General features: G+C 35.4%; 1 protein-coding gene across 2 annotated transcripts in view; it reads right to left on the bottom strand.

Annotated features, from left to right (window-relative positions):
- GLRA3 (glycine receptor alpha 3) overlaps positions 1-24,511 on the bottom strand; it is a 197,468-nt gene that overhangs the window by 83,556 nt on the left and 89,401 nt on the right. The window lies entirely within an intron of this gene.

The following is a 24,511-nucleotide window of genomic DNA, read 5'->3' as shown; positions in this document are numbered from 1 at the left end:
AAGATATCAATCAAATTCTTGCTCACAATTTCTGGACTTATGTACAGAATGACATAGATTCATAGGCAGGTGTATGTGTGGGTTTTGTACACAAGTATATGAGCATAAGCACTACCTATGACTTTGTAATTTTCCCCTTAGACTTTTGAAATGAGTGAATAAATTAAACATGCAGACTTTGTTATAAGCGTGAGTAAAGTGAACATTTTAGGAAGATTTTATTTCCATGGAAAATAGCCAATGCTGGAGATATTCAGAGAAACTGAACACCAGTTTTCATCTATTTTTTTATTCCTTGAAAACCAAATTACCAGTTAACAATATAATAGCCAAGCAATCACAAAGAATGTCTCCATAATATCAGGCCTGGTAGATTGCTTCTCGTGCAGGGTGGTCAAATTCAGAGTAGTGAACGTTACAAATATTTATGTTCCCTTGATTATTATTTGTGCACTGATACCCTTATCTTCTAACTGTAACTGAGGTTACATACCAGATAATATTTTTTTCTGCTTGCTAGGTGCCCCATGTATCTTCCAAAGTGACAATGGAACAGAGTTCACTTCAGCTTTTTACCACAAAGTTCACGATAATGTGGAAATCTCACCAGCCACAAGGATCTGCAGAACCTGTAAATGTGGATATATGAACAAGCTTCTCCCAGCCAAAGACAGGTCATCCTCTCTTAGCCTAGAGTTCAGAATGCCAAGAAGCATAGCTCCCTGGTCTATGGCCAGTTCTTGCATCCCTTATTATTCTGTAGTCTGTGCCTCAACCCTAATTATCGCCAAAGGAATAGGTGATCAGACTGAAGTCAGTTTCTCTCTGCCTTAACTATAGGACAAAATGAAAGCAACTCCAGTTACGTTACCCGCCAGGAAAAATAACTGACAAGTAAGGAATTTCCTTTGGACCGATTCTTAAGATTTTTTATATATATACAATTATATATAACTGAGACAGTCTGTAAGTGTTCCCCACTGTGAGGCTAAAATAAAAGTACTTTTAAGCTACAGTATATGTAATAAAATTTGGTTGAATCTCCTGATCCTATGCTCTTGGTTTAGTGATAATTTTATAGACAGAATCTTGGATCTTCCAGGAACACTTCTTTTTTGCTACTGGAATGAGCTAAAAAACAAAACACAACAGAACAAAAAAACCCACAAAAACAAAAACCACCCAGGTATGCTTCAGTTTCTGTTTCTAAATTACACAAGGCAGAAATCAACTGTCACCTGTCACCGAGGCCAAATGTTATCCTATATCCATTGTTCTGGGAAGCTTCCTATTAAACAACCAAATTCAGCATTTTGAAAATAAATTTTTAAAGCTTATTCTTCATAGCCAGTGTATCCCATTTATACTGGGCAACCAATATTATCTGTGCGTCCTGATCATTTGTGAAAATGTGCAAAGAGTAAATAAAATGACATAGTCAAATAATGCCACCTGAGAGAAGTCCTTGTAACTTGATTTGCAATAACTTGCCTATACTAAATGACCATGAACTAAAGCAGGAAACAATTTTGCAAAATAGAGATAATGGATGTGTATGCAGCACATGCAAAAAATTTTAAAATAGACTCACTAAAGTTGGTTTAAAATGTAATCATTCCTGACTATATGTAAAATAAAGACTAATTGTTTTATTAATGGAATTTTCCCTATTCACCTGGGCTATGCCCCATAAGGGTGAAAATGTAGAAAGGTTATATGTGAGTAAAAAGAAAAAGACAATAATAAATATGAGATAATATATATGAAAATGAAATAAATATTTATATTTCACATTTCTGAAAATCTAGACATGTATTGAACTCATTCTTAAGTCTTATAAGGCACCTAAATTGACTTTTATATGGAATCATAAAATTTTAGGACAGAGACATTTAATGATTCTTTTCTCTACAAACTCCTGCAGTAAAACCTTCAGAAGTTAATCTTATTTTTCATCATTTTTTCATGTTACATAATAAATAATATTTATTATATGTTATACTATATTAGTATCAGCCCTATCTACTGCCAAAGGAATAGGTGATCAGACTGAAGTCAGTTTCTCTCTGCCTTAATTATAGGAGAAGATGAAAGCCACTCCAGTTATAATGATGTTTGTCAGGAAAAAATAACTGGCAAGTTATATGTTAACTGTATGTTATATAGTTATATGTATATGTTATACTATATTAGTATATTATTAATATTGTACAGTAACAGTGATGAAATACAGTTATTATTTCATAATACAAAAAGACTAATTTTGACATTTCAGAAGTCAAAATTTCTTGTTATTATTAGAATAGAAAGATACACTTTATTCTAATTAGTTTAATTAATTTTTTAAGAAAATATTTTGCTGACAAAGTAAAGTTATATTTCATGTTTGGTTTTGAAATAAGTATCCATTAAAATGTAGTTTAAATTGCATCTGTATTTCACATAGTAAATAATAGAACTTATATTTGAAATCTTACATTATGAGGTACAAAAAATAATAATTCCATTAGGCAAATTGTATAATGGTTCATATACTAGACTCAGGAAGTAAGTTTTTTTAGGATGGAATCTCAACTCTCCCAGTGAGATAGCTTTCTAATCTCCCCGTGTCTTGTTTTTTCTTCTGTAAAATAGAGTTACAATAGTACTTCCTCTCAGACGGGTGCTGGGAGCATTGGCTTGATCCACACAAAGTACTTAGAACTGCACTCATTAAATACTAGCTTTTAGAGCCTCAAAATTAAAATTCATATTAAATACAAATTTGGTTGTTTTTTCTCTTTATAAATTAGTTTTTGAAATAATAGGGGCATTTTGATATGCCATATAAGAATTTGGGGCAGATAATTGTAATGTTGAACCTGGTGAATAATATCTTATGGAAAATTTTCAAACCAGTGTGATAAGCTTATCATTAACTTTTTGTATTAACTTTTGCATTTCAACATTTATATATTTTTGTATTTCCTGTCTTTATTCAATTGCCCCTCCTCCCCTTCTCTCTATATAATTGGTTTGTGTTCCAAGGCCCTTTTCCATAATGGTAAATATCGTTGCTTACATTTCACTTTGTGCCAGATGTTTTACTAGATGCTTCGTGGATTACTCCTGCCATCCTGATAGAAAATCTATGAGGTAGGTATTATTATTTGCCCAATTTTACAGATGTGGACTATGGGACAAAGATAGGCCAAGTAACTTCAACATGATTACAGAGCTAATAGGTGGCAGAGTTGTAATCCAGACCCATACATTCTGGTTTCAGAGCTGTAAAGGATACATTGCCTTGTATGCAAAACAACTGTTTTCTAAACTAATGCAAAGATTCTGGGTTTATGTAGTTCATGTTTGTGGTTTCTTGTTGTTGTTGTTGTTTGTTTTGTTTCTTTTTTGATTTTTGTAAGGAATTTGGGGGTTTACTGATCAACATCCTTACTGATAGGAAACTACACGCCCTATAACGAAATGTTATCCAGTTAAATCTAATAGATGCCAGGTTGTCATTTTTCCAAAATAGGTACCCTTGGGAAAGACCAAACTCAGTAAAAATCACAACCCAGGGTAGCACCTAAAATAACATAGAATACAGCATTCATCTTTGGCTGTCTAGGGGAGTATAGGATTGCTAGAAACTAACTAAAATGACCAATTAGAAAAAATGTAAGGAAAATAATCATCAAATGTTAACAAAAGTTGTTAAGTGCTTCTCTTCCCTCTGGTCTACAGTTCAGGTAAGTCTGAAGTTCCCTAGTGCTTTCAGGTCATTTCCAATGCAGCAGACTTCTCTCACTTCTTCCTTTTCTCCCTGCCTTCTTACTTATTTCTGCCCTGTCCTCTCCTTGCTTCTGTTTCTTTCTGTCTCTGTGTCTGTCTCCCTCTTTCCTCCTCCACCACTCCCCCATACACGTACACATGCACTGCTTCTGCAGGACTAGCCACCACATTTCTATACTGGTGATGTGTGCAAGTGGTTTTCATTTGCATCCTTATGGAGTAAAGGAAATGGGTCTCTACAACACTATCACTATTGATACCTTGATGTCTTTGTTTTTTTCTCTTCTTTATCCTACACATTTTCGTGTAGTTGAAATTACAGTGGACACGTGTTTTTGCATCTTTCATTTTCACTTAATGAATTTTATGCATTTTCTAGTATTCTTCTTAATCATCATTCCAATAGTTATATGATACATTTTTCTTTTCTTTTTTTTTTAGGTTTTTACTTAAATTCCAGCATAGTTAACATAGAGTGTAATATTAATTTCATGTGTACAATATAGTGATTCCACACTTCCATACAACACCAGGTGCTCATCACAAGTGTACTCCTTAATTCCCATCACCTATGTCACCCATCCCCTCACCCACCTCCCCCATGGTAACCATCAGTTTGTTCTCTACCGTTAAGAGTCTGTTTCTTGGTTTGCCTCTCTCTCACTCTTTTTTCCTCCCTTTGCTCCTTTGTTTTGTTGGTGCATTTTTCTTACACAAATAATTTTTCATGTGACTGATTAGGGTCTGGAACATACAGAATCATGCAATTGGCAAAAAACTTAAATGTGTTGATTTATTTACTATAATTAAACATCTTTTTTTATCATGTCTCAATAAATTTGAGCAAAAATTAAGGATATAAAGTATTCTTAAAAATGAATATGCTAGGCATATTTTCAGAAAATAATATTTTTAAAAGATAATTTTATTATAAAAATAATCATCACAAAATAGCACAAAAATAAATAATATCACTAACTAGAGTATTTTTTCTAAACAACTTGAATGCTTTCCAATGATTGTAAACATTCTCATATAAAATGATGAATATAGTGGAAACTATCATTGCCTTTTTTATTTGTAATCTCATTTAATAAAAATGGTTTTACAAATTCAACATTCAGGATACTAATTAATCTTTTGAAAAGATACTTTATTCAGGTTAAAGAACTCAGTTTCTATTACTGTTTTTAAAATTGTTGATGATGCTGTTGATGCTGTTATTGGGGAATGGTATTTAACCTTATTAAATTATTGGAAATGTATTCGAAAGCTATGCGATTCTTAACTTGACACAAATTTTGTCATACTACATCGCTATCAATTATTTTCTGTAAAAGTAAAATATGTATGCTTAATGGCACATGCATATATTTGAGCATGAGGTAGATCATTTATTTTCGCTAAAAGTTCAATAGAATTTAGTCAAATTAAAAATATTAAAAGACCAATGTTAGTCTCAAATTTATTTAGATTCATTCAACATATGTTTATCACATATTACCAATCTGGAATTTAGTTCAGTGCTGATGATACAATATTGAAAGATGGTCTCTGCTGTCAAATTGTTCATTATGTTGTGGAAGATAGACTGTAAAGAGACAATTATCTTTCCACATAAAAGTGCTATGCTGGAGGCACACACAGCATGCTATGGAAACATAAGGAAAGCGTAGCTAATAGGGACCAAGGTGGAAGGATCAGGCAAGATTTCCTGGGGAAAATCTAATTGAGCTTTGTCTTCAAAATGGAAAAAAAAAAAAAAAAAAGAAGTTATCTAGGCAAACGTTGGGAACATAATAAAACGTGTCCTGTATTTTGACACAAAATTCAGTAATCACTGTATTTTTGTACGATTAATACAGGAATTTGGCTGACTTTTAGTATTATAATTTATTTTTTTTAATTTGATATCTATTGAGCACCTTCTGTGTAGCAGGCATTGTGCTGAGGGTTATAAAGTTGAATTATGCATAGTGCCTGTCACCTCCAGGCAAACAGTCTAGAGGAAAGGGAATGGAACACAACATGAATAAAAACAGAGGATATGGAAGGAATATATTATGAAAATAAGAACTTTACTGATTTTTACCTGGTGTTAGTCTTATTTTAAAAAAATAAAATAGAATGAAGCGTGTGAGAAAACAAGACTTGATGTGCAAGAAATATAGACATAGATACAAATATAGATGAAAAATGTATTTATAAAGGCTTTGTCCTTCCAACATAATGGTAGACTAGACACATAGAGGGCCTTCTCCTGCACATTATTTTCTGGATAAAGGAAAAAATACACACTTTTATTTTTTTTTAAGATTTTTTAAAAATTTATTTGACAGAGAGAGACACAGCGAGAGAGGGAACACAAGCAGGGGGAGTGGGAGGGGAGAAGCAGGCTCCCCGCGGAGCAGGGAGCCTGATACGGGGCTCGATCCCAGGACGCTGGGATCATGACCTGAGCCGAAGGCAGACGCTTAACGACTGAGCCACCCAGGCGCCCAAAAATACACACTTTTAAAAAGTTTGTTGTCTTACAAGAATATAAAGGGATTCTTCAAAGACAAAAATAGTAACAAAAATAAGAGTGAGCTAAAGCCAAAATAAAAGCAGTGGTGGTAAGCAAATACAAATGCTTAGATTGGGAAACCAAGTCTCTCACTACCACAAGATGGAAAAACCGAACCTGTGACTAAGGATTCATTAATTAGACCCTCAAGAATATCATAGATTAAGTTCAACCAAATATGTGTTTATAACCACAACAATAATTTACTACAGACAAAAGAAAGTAGACATGAGCCTATGGGGAATTCAGTGGAAATTCCACATCAAAAATATGAGATAAACAGGTAAAATGTATTTAAGGAAATAAAAGGTAAATTCTGCAATAGAAGCTGATAATGACCAAGAATATTTGAAAAATAATAAAATAATAATAAAATGAAAATACAATTGTTGAAATTAAAGACTTAATGGATGTGTTAAAGCATATAAGAAACTTCTGAACAAAGAATTTGAGAAGACTGTAGAGTTGGAAAAATGTCCCAGATGTAAATAGTGGGAGAAAAGGAGAGAGGGGGCGCCTGGGTGGCTCAGTCATTGAGCGTCTGCCTTTGGCTCAGGTCATGATCCTGGGGTCCTGGGATCCAGCCCCATATCAGGCTCCCTGCTCGGCAAGAAGCCTGCTTCTCCCTCTCCCATTCCCCCTGCTCGTGTTCCCTCTCTCGCTGTGTCTCTATCTGTCAAATAAATAAATAAAAATCTTAAAAAAAAAAAGAAAAAAGAAAAGGAGAGAGAAAATTTTTAAAAAAAGGGTTAAGAGACTTTCAAGATAAAATGGGAAAGTCTAAAGTAATCTACATCGAATTGAGATTCCAGAAGGATGAAATAGAATAGCAAAAATGACAAGAATTTTGCAGAACAAACAAAGGAAACTAATGCAAAGATACAGGGAACTCAAACATACCAATAAAGGTAAATAAAAAGAAGTCTATATGAAGACATTATATTAAAACTGTAGAATATCAAAGGCAAAGAAAATATGTTTAAAAGAATCACCCTTCTACTGCCAAACAATATCCCATCATATGGCACACCACATTTTATTTATCCAGTCATCAGAATAAATGGAGTATTGATACATGCTGCAACATGGATGAATCTTGTAAATACTATGCTAAAAAAGCTAGTCACAAAAGACTCTGTGTTGTGTAATTCCATGTATATAAAATGTTCACATTAGACAAACCTATGGTGAGAGAATGCAGATTAGTAGTTGGGGAAAGGTGGGGAAGGACTGCTAAAGTGTACATGGTTTCTTTTGGGGCGATAAATGTTCAAAAATGGTTGTGGTGATGGTTGCACAGTTGTGTGAGTACACTAAACGTCATTTAATTATAGACTTAAAAGGATGAATTGTATGATATGTGTATGGTATATATATAATTACCTTTTAAAAAAAATATGTTTATTTACTTTGAGAGAGAGAGAAAGAGCAGGGGGAGGGGCAAAGGGAGAGAGAGACTCCCCAAACGACTCCCTGTTGAGTGTGGAGCCTGATCGGGGCTCGATCCCGCGACCCATGAGATCATGACCTGAGCCAAAACCAAGAGTCGGATGCTTAACCCACTGAGCCACACAGGTGCCCCATAATGACCTTTATTGGAAAACACTGAGACTGGTGGCAGACTTTGCATCAATAATGAAACCCAGAATATAGTGGGTTAACATAATCAAAATATTAAGACAATATTATAGTTAATTTGATTAGTGTACTCAGTAATCTTTCCAAATTGAAAGTGAAAGAAAGTCATTAAAGTAAAACAGTTTTCTTTTGAACATTTATAAAATGGACTTTTAATTAATGAACTTCAGAAGGACAGAATTAAAAATAACCCCACAGAATGCTGTTCTGAAGTGCAAACAGAAATGAAGAACAAGAAACTGGCGAACTTTGATGCAAATTTGACTAGACTTCTATATAAAAAATTTCTATGAATGCATAATTTATGGGGTTGAAATGAACTGAAATATTGAAAAAACAGTATCACATGCTATGACTGATCACATAAGACATATAGAAATAAATCTTTAAAACTGTGAGACTCTTACCTAGAACATTTTCTAATTTCTTGAAAACTTAAGTAAATCAATAAATGGGGGGGGAGATGCCATGATTATATAAAGAAAGAGGAAATGTTATAAAGGTAACAATTATTTGCAAACTAGTTGCTAGATTCAATGTCATTTTTGTCAAAACAAAACAATTTCTTGAGGGAATTGATGAGCTAATTCTATAATTTATATAGAGCACCACTGAAAGTGTAGGATAGCCAAGGCACTCTTAGAGAAGAAGAAAAAAGTAGAGGGACTTCCTGTAGTAGGTATTTAAAATGATTATAAAGCAGTAAAACATTATGGTTGGTGCAAAGACAAATTGACCAATGGCACAAAATGAGGAATCTAAACAACCTTTATTTGATATATAAAGGAAGTAGAGTTGTAGATTAGTGGTGCACACATGGATTACTTAATACATGGCTTTACTTGTAACAAAAATGTTCAATTCTATCCCAACAATAACACTCAAAAAAACAAGTCTGGATGTATTAAAAGTTCAAATAAGATGGGTTAAAAAAATAGAAAGAAAACATAGTTGAGTATTATATCCTTGAGGTAGGGTAGATTCTTTAAAAAGCACAATAGTAATGATCATAAAATAAAGATTAATAAATTCTATGATGTCAAAAGTTAAGAAATTCTATTCATTAAAAGGCCCCTTAAGGATAACGAAAAGCCAAACCATACTGGAAGACGATATTTGCCACATAGGTATAACCGAGCTGGCTATTGCCAAGCTATAAAAGATCTCATACTAATCATTGAGAAAAAGACAAAAACCTGAGTAGAAAAATAGTCAAAAAAAGACACATTTCACTGGGCAAAGATCACAAATGTCCAAGAATTGCGTGAAAAAATGTTGAAACCCACTGATAAGCAAAGAAGTGCAAAATTAAGAATTAATAAGATACCATATTTGTACTAAAGGGCTTGTTAAAAATAAAAAGTTTGGGGGTGCCTGGGTGGCTCAGTCGTTAAGCGTCTGCCTTTGGCTCAGGTCATGATCCCAGGATCCTGGGATCGAGCCCCGCATCGGGCTCCCTGCTCGGCGGGAGCCTGCTTCTCCCTCTCCCACTCCCCCTGCTTGTGTTCCCTCTCTCGCCATGTCTCTCTCTCTCAAATAAATAAATAGAATCTTTAAAAAAAATAAATTAAAAAAATTAAATTAAAAGCTTGATGATATCAGAATTTGGCATGAATGTGGAGGAAAATTATACCATATACATTACTGTTGAAAGTAGAAAAAGGTGGGAAAGATTGACATTGTACTATAAATTAGATATATGAATACTCAAGAGACCAATATTTTAGTTCTAAGTAAAAGTTTAAACTCTTGCACATGTGCACCAGAAGACATAACACAAAAATATTTATAGTAGTGCTGTTAGCTATAGTAAAAAATAAAACAAAACTGGGAACCAATCCAAATATCCATTGACAGGAAAGTGGATAATAAATTATGATACGTCAACAAAATTAGATATTACATAGCAGTGACATGGGTTGATACTGCTATTTACAATAATGAGGATAAATCTTAGTTAAATTTAGTGAAACCAGAGTGTCAAAAATATGCTATGGCACTATTTTTTTAAAACTCAAAACCAGGCAATCTTTCTCTCTTTATCTATGATCTATCTATCTATCTATCTATCTATCTATCTATCTATCTATATCTATCATCTATCTATCAAAATTGTGAGGGCAAACAAGGGAATTAGAAACACAAGATTCTTGATCGTGGCTACCTAGGGAGATCCTAGGGGGATGGGGTTGGGGTGGATTATACAGGTATGTTTAATATGGGTAATGTTTTTGTTCTGAAGTTAGTTGGTGGTTTCAATAGTTTTTGTCTTATTAAATTATACCTTGTCACTTACATATATTATTTATGTAATTATATACCAAAATATTGATATCTGAATATGAAATGAATCATTGGAAATGCTCATTGGAACTCTCTATTCATTTATGGGAAATAGGTTACACAGAGTGGTATTTAGCCATTGATACACATTTTGTAATATATTTTATAATTTTTACCACTTATTATTAGCATCTTTTTATTGCACATCTTATATGTTGTGGTAGGTGGAGGGATGGCCCAAAGATATGCATATCATAATCTCCAGAATCCGTGAATGTGCATCCTAATTTAGCAAAAAAAATTTTGCAGATGTGATTATAAACCTAGAAATGGGATGATCCAGGTGGGCCCAATGTGATTACAATGATCCTTATAAGTGAAAGAGAAGCAGAGTCAACATCAGAGTAATATGATGTGGGATTGACTTGGGTTTCAATAAAGGAAAGGGGCCATGAGCCAAAGAATAAGGGCAGCCTCTAGAAGCTGTACAGGGCAAGGGAATGGATTCACTCCTAGAGCTTCCCAAAGGAACATAGACAGCTCTGCAGGCACCTTGATTTTTTGCTCTGTAAAATGGATTTTGGACTTCTAACCTCCAGAATTGTAAGAGAATGCATTGGTGTTGCTAATCCACTAATTTGGGGTAACACTTTCTTAAGACAGCAATAAAGAAACCCTGATATATATATATATGTTTTTGGATTGATTTGCATACACGATCATTCTGATGTCTTAAAGAAGTTTCTAGAACAATAGAATTTTTTTGCCAATCACTTGAAAAGAGAGAACATTTAAGGCAAAAATCACTGAATTCATAGCCAAATGGAAAAATAACTCAGAATTCTTCCTCTTTTTTAGGAGTTCTAACAAGAGACCCTGAATCATTTCAAAATGATCAGAAAATAATTTTCCTTTCTCAAAGAAATGAGGACAAAGTGCAAACTCTTTAACAAATGTTGTGCCTGTTTCATTTTATAAGATTTTCTAATTCTGAAGTACTGCACACAAACGTTCCCATGTGTCACAAAATGTAGAACACTAATACTCAATGGTGGAATAATTGCTGCTAATGTCATCTCTATAACATTCCCCATGTTGCCTGCACCATCTGCTTGCTCTATAAACCCCACCACCGGGAGGGTGGTCGTCTGGGGCCACTGATTCTGAAAATAATGGTCCATTGGGAAAGTGCCTTTCCGTTGTCAGTTAGTAAACCCACGGGGAAAAAAAGCCATTTTGTAAGAACTATTTAGAGTCTCAGAAAGGTTATTTAAAATCTCCCCTTGACTTCTTCATTATCCATATGTTTAATTATCCTCTAGAAAGGGGTAGAACTGTTGTAGAATTATGAAAACATGTTTTAAGCAAACCTAATTATGTACCGATTCTGGAAACATAAAGTTAAGAATTCCCAAGAATTAAAGTAGACTCTCAAAAGTATGTAGATGATAAAATAGAAACAAAACCAATCCCTATTTCTTTCAGAATTTATGAGGATTTTTCTTATAATGATCATATTTAAAGGAAATATTATTGTAATTTAGCAGAATTGGTCAGAACCTAAGTGTGTTGAGTCTGTGAAATAACACAGTCCGATTCAGTGAACTCCGATCTGTCTTAGTCTATTCAAACTGCTATAACAAAATATCATAGATTGAGTGGCTTAGAAACAGCAAACATTTATCTTTCACAGTTTGGGGGCTGGGAGCCTGAGATCAGGATATCAGCATGAGGGTGAGGGCCCTGTTCCAGGCGGTGGACTTCTCATTGTATCTTCACATGGTGAGGCTGGGGGGCTCTGTAGGATCTCCGTATTAAGATCACTCATCCTATTCATGAGGGTTCCCTCATGATTTCCGCACCTCTCCAAGTCCCACCTACTACCTTTGGCAGGGTTAGGATTTCAATATATGATTTTTGGAAGGACACAAACATTCAGACAGCAGCAAGATTGAAAACTAAACCACCGGCAAAAACAAGAAAGAGTTATATTCCGCGGTTCAGTGTTTTCACTCCAAGGTAAGAATTTCTGGGGAGGTAAACTTAGTCCTTGGGAATATTCTTGCAGAAGGTGATAGACATTTACTCCAACTAATACAGTTCATTCAGTTTGGACATGCCTGGCTTTAGAGGTAAAGATGTGGACAGAGTCCGTACTTCCAGTGGCTGCTTCCTTTCAATGACAACTAGTAATTTCTGTTCCTCTCTGGTTGTAAGGTAACAAGTTGTTCTCTGTCCTAATGTGCCCACAGCAGTGTCACTTAACTAGTGACACCCTTCTGCTTCCAGTGCTCACTTGCATTCCTACTCAATTCCCCTTTGTCTGCAAAAACTGTCTGCCCAGTGGTTCTCAACCTTCTCGGTCAGGTGGAATGCATTTTCTCCTACATAGCAGTCTGTGCCAACAAACCTGAAAAAAACAGAAAACAAAAACAAACAAAGCCAAAAAGCCCAAACTGGAACAATCTTCCTTCCTCCTATTTCTGCCCAAATCAGTGTCTAAACCTCAGTTTACTCCATTTGATATTATACTATGTAGGAAGAGGAAGTTTATATGTTTCTCCTGGTTTAGGCAACAAAGACATGGAAATTCTGTGACTACTACTTCCATTCATGAACAAAAATTTATATCAAAATTTGTATCCAAAATAGAATGTGCTTCTTTGTTGGATTTTATTTCTACTTAACATTACTCTCATAATTCGTATGTTCAAACGAACATAACCATTTACACATAGTACTTACTAATTTGCAATTTGTATATTTAATGACATATGGGCAGCGATCTGCTTATGATTATTTGTTTTTGGAACTTCCATTAAATAATTGTTGTTTCAGGGACCCCTGGGTGGCTTAGTTGGTTAAGCATCTGAGTCTTGATTTTGGCTCAGGTCATGATCTCAGGGTTGTGGGATCGAGCCCTGAATCAGGCTCCGTACTCAGCTCAGAGTCTGCTTGGGATTCTCTCTCTCCCTCTGCCCCTACCCCCACTCCTGTGTGCTCTCTCTCTCAAATAAATAAATAAATAAATAAATAAATAAATAAAATCTAATATTTATAAACACATAAATAAATAATTGTTGTTCCACTACTGGAATATATCACTTGGATAATAAAATAGATGTCTTTTGGAAAATAAACTATTATTTGGCCTTCAGAATATCCTATTGTCAGTCAACAATATAAAAGCTCTTTAAATCAAGCAAGAAATTCTAAGAACTCACTGACAGGAAGAGAACTTTACTGAGGATAGCTGAGAGATATTCCACACTAAAAAGTCGATAGCAGTGCCCTAAAATAATACCTTTTTGAAGATCCTTTGATGTGTTTCCGTGAATGTCTAATGCAAACTGTGTTTACAAAACTATATGCTTTTTTTTCCTCTTTAAATTGTGGTCAAATACATGCATATAACATTTATCATTAGTGACATTTAGTACACACACAATATTATGTAACCATCACTACTCTCTACTTTCCAGATGATTTTCATCACTTCAAATGAAAACCCTGTACCCATTAAGCAGTCACTTGTTTCCAGTTTAAATATATTTAGATTTTTAGTTACACACCTACATAGTTCTAAAATTTAATCCATTATTTTGAGATCATGCTCACACTCCCTTCCATTATTTTAATGAAATATTAATACTTAGCAATATGACTTTTGGGAAAAGACACCGTTTAATAAAACAAAAACAAAACAAAGGAATAGGTATTATTGGCAAAAGATTGTTGTTTTTTATTTTGTTTTGTTTTGTTTTGCTTTTGTTTATTTGTTTTCATATTTGTCCTCAGTTGGAAAATTGGTCGTGTAAATCAATTATTTCAATAAATATTTTCAGTATTTTCAAATTGTTCTCAATATTGAGCCTTGTTATCACAATTTTACATTTCAATTGATATATAAAAATTCAATGTGTTTCCTGAAAAATCCCTGTGTCTTCTGGGAATCTTTCAATTCATGAGGGAGGGCTTATATTGCATATGATTTTCCATGAAATGAGAGAGGATAAATATTAACAGAAGTTAACTTTAGAAAAGATTTAGTGAGTTACATATTATATGTTCCAGATTTGGGTTGATTCCCTTCTGAGCAATCCAGATACTTCTTACCTAGCTGTTGATCTGAGGATAGGCCAAAAACCTGTGTGGAGGTTATTAACTGCACTTTAGAGCTATAGGGGAATTAATTCTTTTAGAAACAATCATTGCATATTGCAGTGAAGTTGCTTCTGCCCCTCGGACCAACCTAGTGGTCCTTAAGCTTTAACAATCACTCTTAGCCCATGTGATTGAGTCACGAACTATTCTTTGTACTATAGATCATATATTCTTTCCAAGAAAGAACAGAGCACTTCTGCACATCATGAAAGAGGACCCAGACCTCTTTGGATAACCCCTTTGCACAAGCTCCAAGCAACGAGATATCGTCTGTAGCTGGCACCGAGTCTGCACGTAATCTAGAAATGTTGATTAACCACTATACTCCCTCAACTGATTAACTGCCCTAAATTTCCTTTCAAAACCCCTGGGCCAAGCAGAAACCTTGGAGCTGGCCTTTGGACAAGAGTCCACCTTCTTCCCAGATGTCCAGCCTCCTGAATAAAGCTATTATTCCTTTCCATTCAAAACTCATCTCTTGAGTATTGGCTTCTTGAGTGATGGGCAGCCAAACTTGGGTGTCAGTAACAAATTTTGGTGAGCCAGCCAGGAGGCAATACCACTGTGGCATCCAGTTCCCCTAGGAATCTCAGTGTGGCCCAGGCTAGGAACTTGGATGGCCACAGGAGGTTAGCTGCTGGGGATTAGCTGGTCTCAGGGAGGGAATCTGAAGGATCTGTCCCTGCAGCTGCCAAGACTATTTTTGTCTCATGGAAACTCCCTGCTGATTCTCCACTGATGCTAGCTGCCAATTTCTCCTTTTGGTTTGAGTGAAAAGGAAAGGAGCATTTGGGGAAGGTGACCAGCTTCTGGACCAGGTAAACCCTTCAGAACGTATACCTATCCAAGTTTCTCATTTATGAAGCAACTGTGTGTGTTTTTCTTTTGTTGTCCATGCTTTTCCCATTAGAGAGGTGCGGCTTCGGGGAGAAACTAAAAGGGACTTGAATAACGGTCTCTGCATTTGGAATTTGGAACAGCTCTGTTCTGGTATATATGGGGGTTGTATTGCCTTGTGCTAAATTTGTGTAAATAGGAGGATCTACCTCTATGCTACCAAGTAGCCCACTGGGCCGAATCTTGAATAAGTGGAAGGAAAGTAGCCAGGAAACCTGTATCTAAGAAGAAACATAATTTTTACTGTAACACCCCCTTGTCATATGGGTTAAGCTCGGAGGAAAGATGGCCACCAAATGGCTCTTTAGGATGTCTTCCTTCGTTTGGGTTGCCTCAAAACACGGGGTTTTAGTCTGGCTCTCTCAGCTTGTCTAGGGAGCCATTTGGTTTAGTCAGTGGAACTTTGACTTCTTTGGGAGGAACCAGAAACTAAGAAGCCATTTGGCTCGGTTGGTAAAGCCCCTAATATTTGGGGGAAAGTGAATGTGAACAGAGGTACTCTGGGTTTCATGTAGTCATGGTTTTGTTTCTTCTGTGTTCTTTCTGAACTTTTGCCCAGGAAGATGAGCAATACTCCTTCTGTTCCCAAAGAAAGTCCATTAGGACATATTTTCAATAAAAGGTGCAGAGGACTGAAAAGTAACAAGAAAAACAAAACAAAATAAACCCAAAACACAAAACTTGTTTCGCAGCAGGGACAGGCAGGAGACAGAGAGCTGGCGACACCTTTGCATCTCTGCCTCCGCCTCCTTCCCCTGTTTCTACACCACCATGGGCAAGGCTCACATACCAGACTCCTATACCCTCCTCAATACCTCGGGGACCATTGGCTCCTTCTCCTCTTACCCTCACTGTCAGGGAATAAAAAGCACCTCAAGCTGTGAGGCTGCCTTCTAATGACGTTCAAACTGAAGCACCTGCCAAATCAATAAGAAATGGGGCCCAGAGGCTCCCCGGGACTTAAACTGCCCACTTCAGATCTCCCCACAGGAGCCCCAGGTAAAAAGTTGACAGTGGGGAACAAACTGATAGAATTTTAGTGGACTCAGATGCAACATAGTCAGTCTTGAAGCTAGTTTAAGTGTGTTGGTTTAATTAAAATAGACAAATTTTAGAGTTATCCACATTAAATATTATCTCAGTGCTTAGAGTTTGTGCAAGGGGGTTGTCTGAAGGGGTCAGGTTCCTGTTTCATGATGTACAGATGTGCTCTGTTCTTTCTAGAAAGAATGAAGGATCTACAGATATACAAAGAAAGGTGGGTTAATCAATCACATGGGCTAAGGGTGATTGCTAAAGCTTAAAAACCACTAGGTTGGAGGGTTCTAGAGGGGAGGGGGTGGGGTGATGGGTTAGCCTGGTGACGGGTATTAAAGAGGGCACGTACTGCATGGAGCACTAGGTGTTATACGCAAACAATGAATCATGGAACACTACATCAAAAACTAATGATGTAACGTATGGTGATTAACATAACATAATAAAAAAATAAAACAAAAAACAAACAAACAAACAAAAAAACCACATCAAAAAAACCACTAGGTTAGCCAGAGGGTGGCAGAGGTGGCTTTGATACCCCCCTGTCAATTTCCTCATTCAATTTCTATGGGATTAGGGGCAAAGATCTGTCTTCCATAACTACCTCCTGCTGATCAGCAGCGATATAAGGGATTTTAGAGTGGAAGACTTTTAGAAAGTGGGAGAATCTGATTTCTGGCACAAAAATCATAATCATCTTCCTCCATTCATTCAGTCCCGTGTTACTAATTCTTGTACATTTCAAGGCAGCTTTTCCGTTATTTCCGGAAATTCTTACCCAGGTTAGTTTTATGGTCTTAAAGATTAGGAACCTGTGTTGGTCAAAAGTCCTTTTCAGCAATCTCCTTGAAGACAACACATTTTGCAAGGGCATCAGAACAATAACTGTAAATGACAAATAATCAAAAACGGACATGACTAAAGATCTGATGAGACTTCATTATCGTGCAGTTGGCAAGGAAACCTGGTTATTTCTGTGACACAAAACATTTCAATAATTAGAATGTCAAGTGATGGCCTTATACTGGGGCCTCCTAAAACTTCAGGAATTTATATATTTTCTAGAACCGTTAGAGCATTTATCCATACAATACAACCTAAGAAGTTTTATCATCATTTGTTTTACAATGCTTCCCAAGGAACTGAACAGGCCAAATAAACAAGCTTAATTAGTGAAAAAAAACTTCATTTAGGATTCCAATCTTGGGAAGTTTGTTGAAAACCTCAGCAAGTTTTAAAGTGCATGCTGATGTAGGATTACAGATCATTACAAAACTTAATATTTAATTATCTATTTAACCAAGGTGGCAATAAGAGAGTCTACACAAGGGTAGACAATTGCTAGCAAAACTTAACTCCTTTAATACTGAGATGTTTACTTCCCTTAAATAATCAAAGACCTGATAAAGACAAAACAGAAACCTCAGTTCTCTGGGCCAAGAATAAACAACTTTGTTTCCAATTTCTTATCAAGTGAAAGCCAACAACCCAAGAAAACTTTGGCTTTTTAACAGAGAGTAAAGCAAAATTTCAATCTTACACCAGTATAGCTTTCCAATCCATTCATTTCGATCTGAGTCAGTCCTGACCACATGCAAAATTATTTTCCAAAGCTTTCCCTTCTCAAACCTTCTACAACTTCCTATTTCATTCAGATTTTGTCCTAAACCTTCTCTCTCTAAATAACCAGTCTCATTTCAGAACAAATTTACATTGTTTTGCCTCAACAAAAATGAATTCTCCTTTCTTATGCCTTTCTGGCATATCTACTACTTTCCTACACACAGAGTTGCTTTCCTATCATTTCCATCAGGCTTAACTACATTTAGCAGAATCTTAACTCTAGAAACCTCAGTCTCTAGGGAAAATTAAATTGTAATCAATTGTGAACTGTTATGCCAGAATTCTTTAGATCAGAGATTCATGAATATACTTCATAATTTCTAGAAATATGAACTTTTCCACAGTACAGTCTTAATAATCATAAAGCATGTTTACCCACAGACTCATGTATCCTCAGTCTCTCTGCAATAAGAAGCCAAAGCGGTCAAACCTATGTTCAGTAATCAGTGCTTTAGTATTCTATCTCATTTGGAAAAGATCTAGCTATCCAATGAATCAAACCCAATTGATCATTTTACTTAGCAAAACTTTAAACTACTATGTTACCAATGATTTTGAAAACTATCTTAACCATTTTCATGATAAATGTTTCTTCATTCCCTTACTGGTGTCTGAGTCTAAAATGTTTTTTATCCATTCTGAATACCCTATGTCTTTTGATTGGAGTGTTTAGTCCATTTTCATTCAAAGTTATTATTGATAGGTATGTATTTAATGTCATTTTATTACTCATTTTGTCTTGTTTCTGGAGGGTTTTTTTTTGTTCCCTTTCTTGTCTTTGCCACTTTGGTCTTTCATTTCCACTCAAAGATTCGCCTCTAATATTTCTTTAAGGGCTGGTTTAGCGGTCATGAACTCCTTTTTGTTTTTGCTTTTCTGGAAATCTCTATCTTTCCTTCTATTCTGAATGATGGCCTTGCTTGATAAAGTATTCTTGGCTGAAGACTTTTCCCATTCAACACTTTGAATATATCATGCCACTTTCTTCAGACTTGCCAAGTTTCTGTTGAGAAATCAGCTAGCCTTATGAGTCTTCCCTTGTAAGTTAAGGACTTCTTTTTATGCTTATGGTTTTTTCTTAATTGCTATATTTTGCAGATTTAATTACAATATGTCTTGGTGTTGACCTATTTTTGTTGATTTTGATGGGAGTTCTCTGTGTCTACTGCATCTGGATGTCTGTTTCCTTCCCCAGATTATAGAAGTTTTCAGTCATGATGTCCTCAAATAAATTTTCTGCCTCCTTTTCTCCCTCTTCTTTTTCTTTGATTTATAATACAAATGTTATTACTTTTAATGGAGTCACCAAGTTCTTTGAATCTATTCTTGTGTTCCATAATTCATCTTTCTTTCTTTTGTTCAGCTTCAGTATTTTCCATTACCTTGTCTTCAATATCATATTCGTTCCTCTGATTCTTTCAGCCTTGTTCATTGCATGAAGCCTGTTTCTAATCTCAGTTATTGCATTTTTCATTTCTGCCTGATTCTTTTTTAACTCTTTTATCTCTGTGGTAAGTATCCTCATAATAAAGGGAACAATACAACAAGAAAATCTAACTATTGTAAATATTTATGCACCCAACATGGGAGTATCCAAATATATAAAAAAATTAATAACAAACATAAAAGAACTAATTAATAATAATACAATAATAGTAGGGGACTTTAATATGCTTCTTACATCAATGGACAGGTCATCTAAACAGAAAATCAACAAGGAAACAATGGTTTTGAATGGCACACTGGACCAGATGGACTTAACAGACATATTCAGAGCATTCCATTCTAAAACAGCAGAATACACATTCTTCTCAAGTGCAAATGGGACAGTCTCCAGAATAAACCACATACTAGATCACAAATCAGGTCTCAATAAATATAAAAAGATTGAGATCATACCATGCATATTTTCTGACCACAATGCTATGAAACTTGAAGTCAACCACAAGAAAAAATTTGGAAAGACCACAAATACATGGAGGTTAAACAACAGGCTACTATCTATAGTAGCCAAATTATGGAAATAGCCCAAATGTCCATTGACTTATGAATGGATAAAGGGATGTGGTATATATATATATATACACACACATACACACACACACACACACACACATATATATATATATACACAATGACATATTACTCAGCCATCAAAAAGAATGAAATCTTGCCATTTGCAATGATGTGAATGGAGCTAGAGAGTATTATGCTATGTGAAATAAATCAGTCAGAGAAAGACAAATACTATGATTTCACTCATATGTAGAATTTAAGAAACAAAACAAATAATCATGGGGGAAAAAAGAGAGAGGTAAACCAAGAAATAGACTCTTAATTACAGAGAACCAACTGATGGTTACTAAAGAGGAGGTGGGGGGGTTAAATAAGGGACAGGGATTAAGGAGTGCACTTGTTAAAAAAAAAAAAGGAGTGTACTTGTTATGAGCCACTGGGTGTTGTATGGAAGTGTTGAATCACTGAATTGTACATGTGAAACTAATATTAAATTGCATGTTAACTAACTGGAATTTAAATAAAAATTAAAAAGAAATGTTACAGACAGTGTATTTCCTTTACTGATTAACTGCCCTAAACTCCTTAAAAACCCCCGGGGCCAGGCAGAACCTCAGAGTTGGCCTTTGGACAAGAGTCCACCTTCTTCCTGGTTGGCCAGCCTCCTTAATAAAGCTCATATTCCTTTCCAACCAAAACTTATCTCTTGAGTATTGGCTTTTTGAGTGATTGGGAGCCAATCTTGGGTTTTGGTAACAGCAACCTCATTTAGGATAATTCTTGAGAATAACAGATGAAATATTTCCTTTTTCGGGCGCCTGGGTGGCTCAGTTGGTTAAGCGACTGCCTTCAGCTCAGGTCATGATCCTGGAGTCCTGGGATCGAGTCCCGCATCAGGCTCCCTGCTCAGCAGGGAGTCTGCTTCTCCCTCTGACCCTCCCCCCTCTCATGCTCTCTCTATCTCATTCTCTCTCTCAAATAAATAAAATCTTAAAAAAATAAAAAATTAAAAAAAATTAAAAAAAGAAATATTTCCTTTTTCTACATGAAATTAAATAACCACTTAAAAAACCCAAAATTTACTCTTAAAGCAATTACTTAATAGTACATATGCAATCCACCAAAAACAGAATTAAAAGAAAAATTTAATCAATAATTAGATATTTTGTTTCTTTGGTAGACAACACCATGCATTTTAATATTTCTGTATTTCTAGATATTTGAGATTATGCTTACATCTTCAAAGATATTCAGGTGTAGGGTATCATCATAGACAAAAGAAAAGTTGCCCAAATTTCCACGAGTTTTTGCTTTTCATAAAATATGTGGCAATCTAAAGGTATGCTCTTTGTTTGAATTTGTAAACTTGAGGACATCCATATTTTATCAAATGCAAATCCTAGAGTGGGTGTAGCACAATATAGATGCTAAAAGGTTTAGAAATACTTAAAAATGATTACCTTATTTCCACATTATAATTTTATTTTGGCCCATTTCTGAATCTATTGATATATTATTTTCTCTGTAAAATTAGCTTGCTACTTATACTGAAGTACTTTCATAGCAGGAAAGTTATTTCAACTGATGAAAACTCATGGAGTAAAATAAGAGTCTCTACAAATACCATTTTACAGAACAAAAACAAAAACAGAGATCACTCTCATTTTCATTCAGACCTTGAGGTCTCACTGCATGACACACATACATTGCTTACTGCAAATGATACCATCTCAAAGGCAAAGTCTTTTTCACGGAAGCATATTATTTTCTCCTAGGTCTTATGCCCATCCACCAGCTGAAACCCACTGAGTGACTTCTGTTGAAATCATGTGGGAAAAGCCCAGGATACTTGCCCAAGTCTCTGACCTATGAAATTATGGACTATAATAAAATGTTTGTTTTTATAGGCCACTAAGTTTGGAGGTAGTTTGGGATGCAGCAATAACTGAGATGGAATTAGGTAACTAGAAATGGATGCTACAGTAAGAAAAAACTTAAAACATGTGCAGTTGACTTTGGGACCAAGTCATAGTCAGAAGCTTGTGGACTTCGGAGACTTTTGTGGTGGCTGAAAGGATGAGGAGGAAATTGTTATCAGAGGATGGAGAAAAACCCCAACCACTCTCATCTCATTAGTGTGGAAAACAGAAAATCCAACTAATTAACTATTGTATTTGGCTAAGGAGATTTCCTGGCAAAATCTTGAAAATGTTACTTCACTTTTTATGGGCTCAAGGTAAAGATCTTCTTGAGGGGTAAGGCTGTGAAACCCTTGTTTTTACTTCAGGAGATTGAAAAGTTGCCTCATCAATTTTCTGAGCTAGATTAAAAGGTTTCTAAGAATCTTAAGAGCATTCTCCCACAGAATCTTGATTCCTGGTCCAAAGTAGGGAAACCTAGGTAGCCCACAAAAATGGTAAGAGAATTCAATGAGCAGAAGTACCATCAGCTTCTACTAAAATGGATGCGTACAGTGCAAAATGCAGACAGCTTAAAAAATTCTCAAATTTCTATGGGCAGGTTGTGGAATGAAAGTCTACTCAGCAGCAAACATAGTCCATATTTTATAGAAAAGTAAAGGTGACTCAGAAGACAAAACTGGAGCCCAAATGGTGAAGTCAAAATCCACAAAGAATCATTTGCAGGGCATAGGGCTGGGCTCCAGTCATGTAACTGGAAGGAGGTGCTTATCTAGACTTCAGAACTGAAATGAACCAGTGCCTACAAGGAGGGTGGTACTCCCCAGCCCTCCCCACCCTGAACAAGAGTCTCTACTTCAGTTACCCTCTTCTCCCAGCACCTTTGCATGTTGACTAGGTTGAATGGATAACTTCCTCTTGAGTCCTTTTGATCTTTTGACAAAGAGGAAACAGTATCAAGATTGGCCCTTGGGGAGCCTAATTTACCCTTGGACCTTATTTAGATAGCAAGATCCCAAACTTTAAGACAATGAAGCTGGGGTTTTTAGGAAAGGGTGTGTGTATTTTGCATGTTGGAAGAATGTAAATAATTGTCACTAGAAGGAAGATTGCTTCAGATTAAAGATGGCCAAGAGGTCTTGCAGTTTATACCCAGTCTCTTGAAACTCTGGGGCAAACTAGCTACCTTGCTTATATCCCTGATACCCCTGATAAGTCATGTGAGAGAAGCCACATATAGGTCCTTTTTAATTTTTTTTTTTAATTCAGAGAAAGCTTACAAATACAGTTGTTTTTTTTTTTAAAGATTTTATTTATTTATTTGACAGAGAGAGAGACATAGCGAGAGAGGGAACACAAGCAGGAGGAACGGGAGAGGGAGAAGCAGGCTTCCCGCAGAGCAGGGAGCCTGATGCGGGGCTCATTCCCAGGACGCTGGGATCATGACCTGAGCCGAAGGCAGATGCTTAATGACTGAGCCACCCAGGCGCCCCTACAAATACAGTTCTAACAACTCTGTATATCATCGGAATACAGAATAGATCCTTTACCCACAAATATTCCCTTGTACTGCCCTTTATAATTAAGCCATTTCTGCACCTATCCCTTTAAAACCAGTAATATATTCTTCATCCCTGTCATTTTGCCTTTTTTAGAATGCTATATAAATGGAATCATGCAATATTTAACTTTTAAGTCTGGCTCTTTTACTTAGCTTAAGTTATTGTATCAGTTTATTCCTTTGAGCTGTTGAGTAGAATTCCATTGTATGGACAAGCTACAGTGTTTATTTGCCCACTGATGGACTTTGGGTGTTTTCCCAGTATTTTATGATTTTAGAAAATTCTTCTGTATGCATTTGTGTACAGGTTATTAAGTGAGCACAAGTTTTTGTGTCTCTTAAATCCCACCTAGGACCAGTAGGATTACTGGCTATATGCGAAGTATATGTTTACAGGTAGAAGAAAATAAACTGTTTTCTAGATTGGCTGTACAATTTGCACTCTCATCAACAATATATGAGACTTACAGTTGTTCCTGTATCCTTACCAGGACTTGGTATTCTCAGACTTTTAAAAAATTTAATTTTAGCTTTTCTAATATGTGTGTAGTGGTAACTCACTGTGGTTTCAATTTGAATTTTGCTATTGACTAATAATGTTGAGCAGTTTTTTGTGAGCATATTTGTAATATATACATATTATTTATTTATTTATTTATTTGTTTAGTGAAGTATCTATATAAATCATTTGCCCATTAAATTTTTTTCTTACTGTTTTGAGAATTATTTATATATTCTAAATACATGTCCTTTGCCAGATATGAGATTTGCAAACATTTTTTTCCCCACAGCATATAGGTTTTTTTCTCATTCTATTAGCAGCATTTTTCACAAAAGTTTTTAATTATGATAAAGTTCACTTTATCAACTTATCTTGTAATTTGTGTTTTTGGTTTTATATCTAAGAACTCTTTGCCTAACCTAAGGTCACTAAAATTTTGTCTCATGTTTTTATTTTCTTCTAAAAGTTTTAGAATGTTAGGTTTCATATTTAGGATTATGATCCATCATGAGTTAATTTTTGTATAAGGT

The sequence above is a fragment of the Phoca vitulina genome, unplaced genomic scaffold, assembly GCF_004348235.1.
Source record: "Phoca vitulina isolate PV1807 unplaced genomic scaffold, GSC_HSeal_1.0 scaffold53, whole genome shotgun sequence".
NCBI classification, from domain to species: Eukaryota; Metazoa; Chordata; class Mammalia; order Carnivora; family Phocidae; genus Phoca; species Phoca vitulina.
Note: the sequence above shows the minus strand (reverse complement) of the source record. Positions and strands in the feature narration are given on the sequence as shown.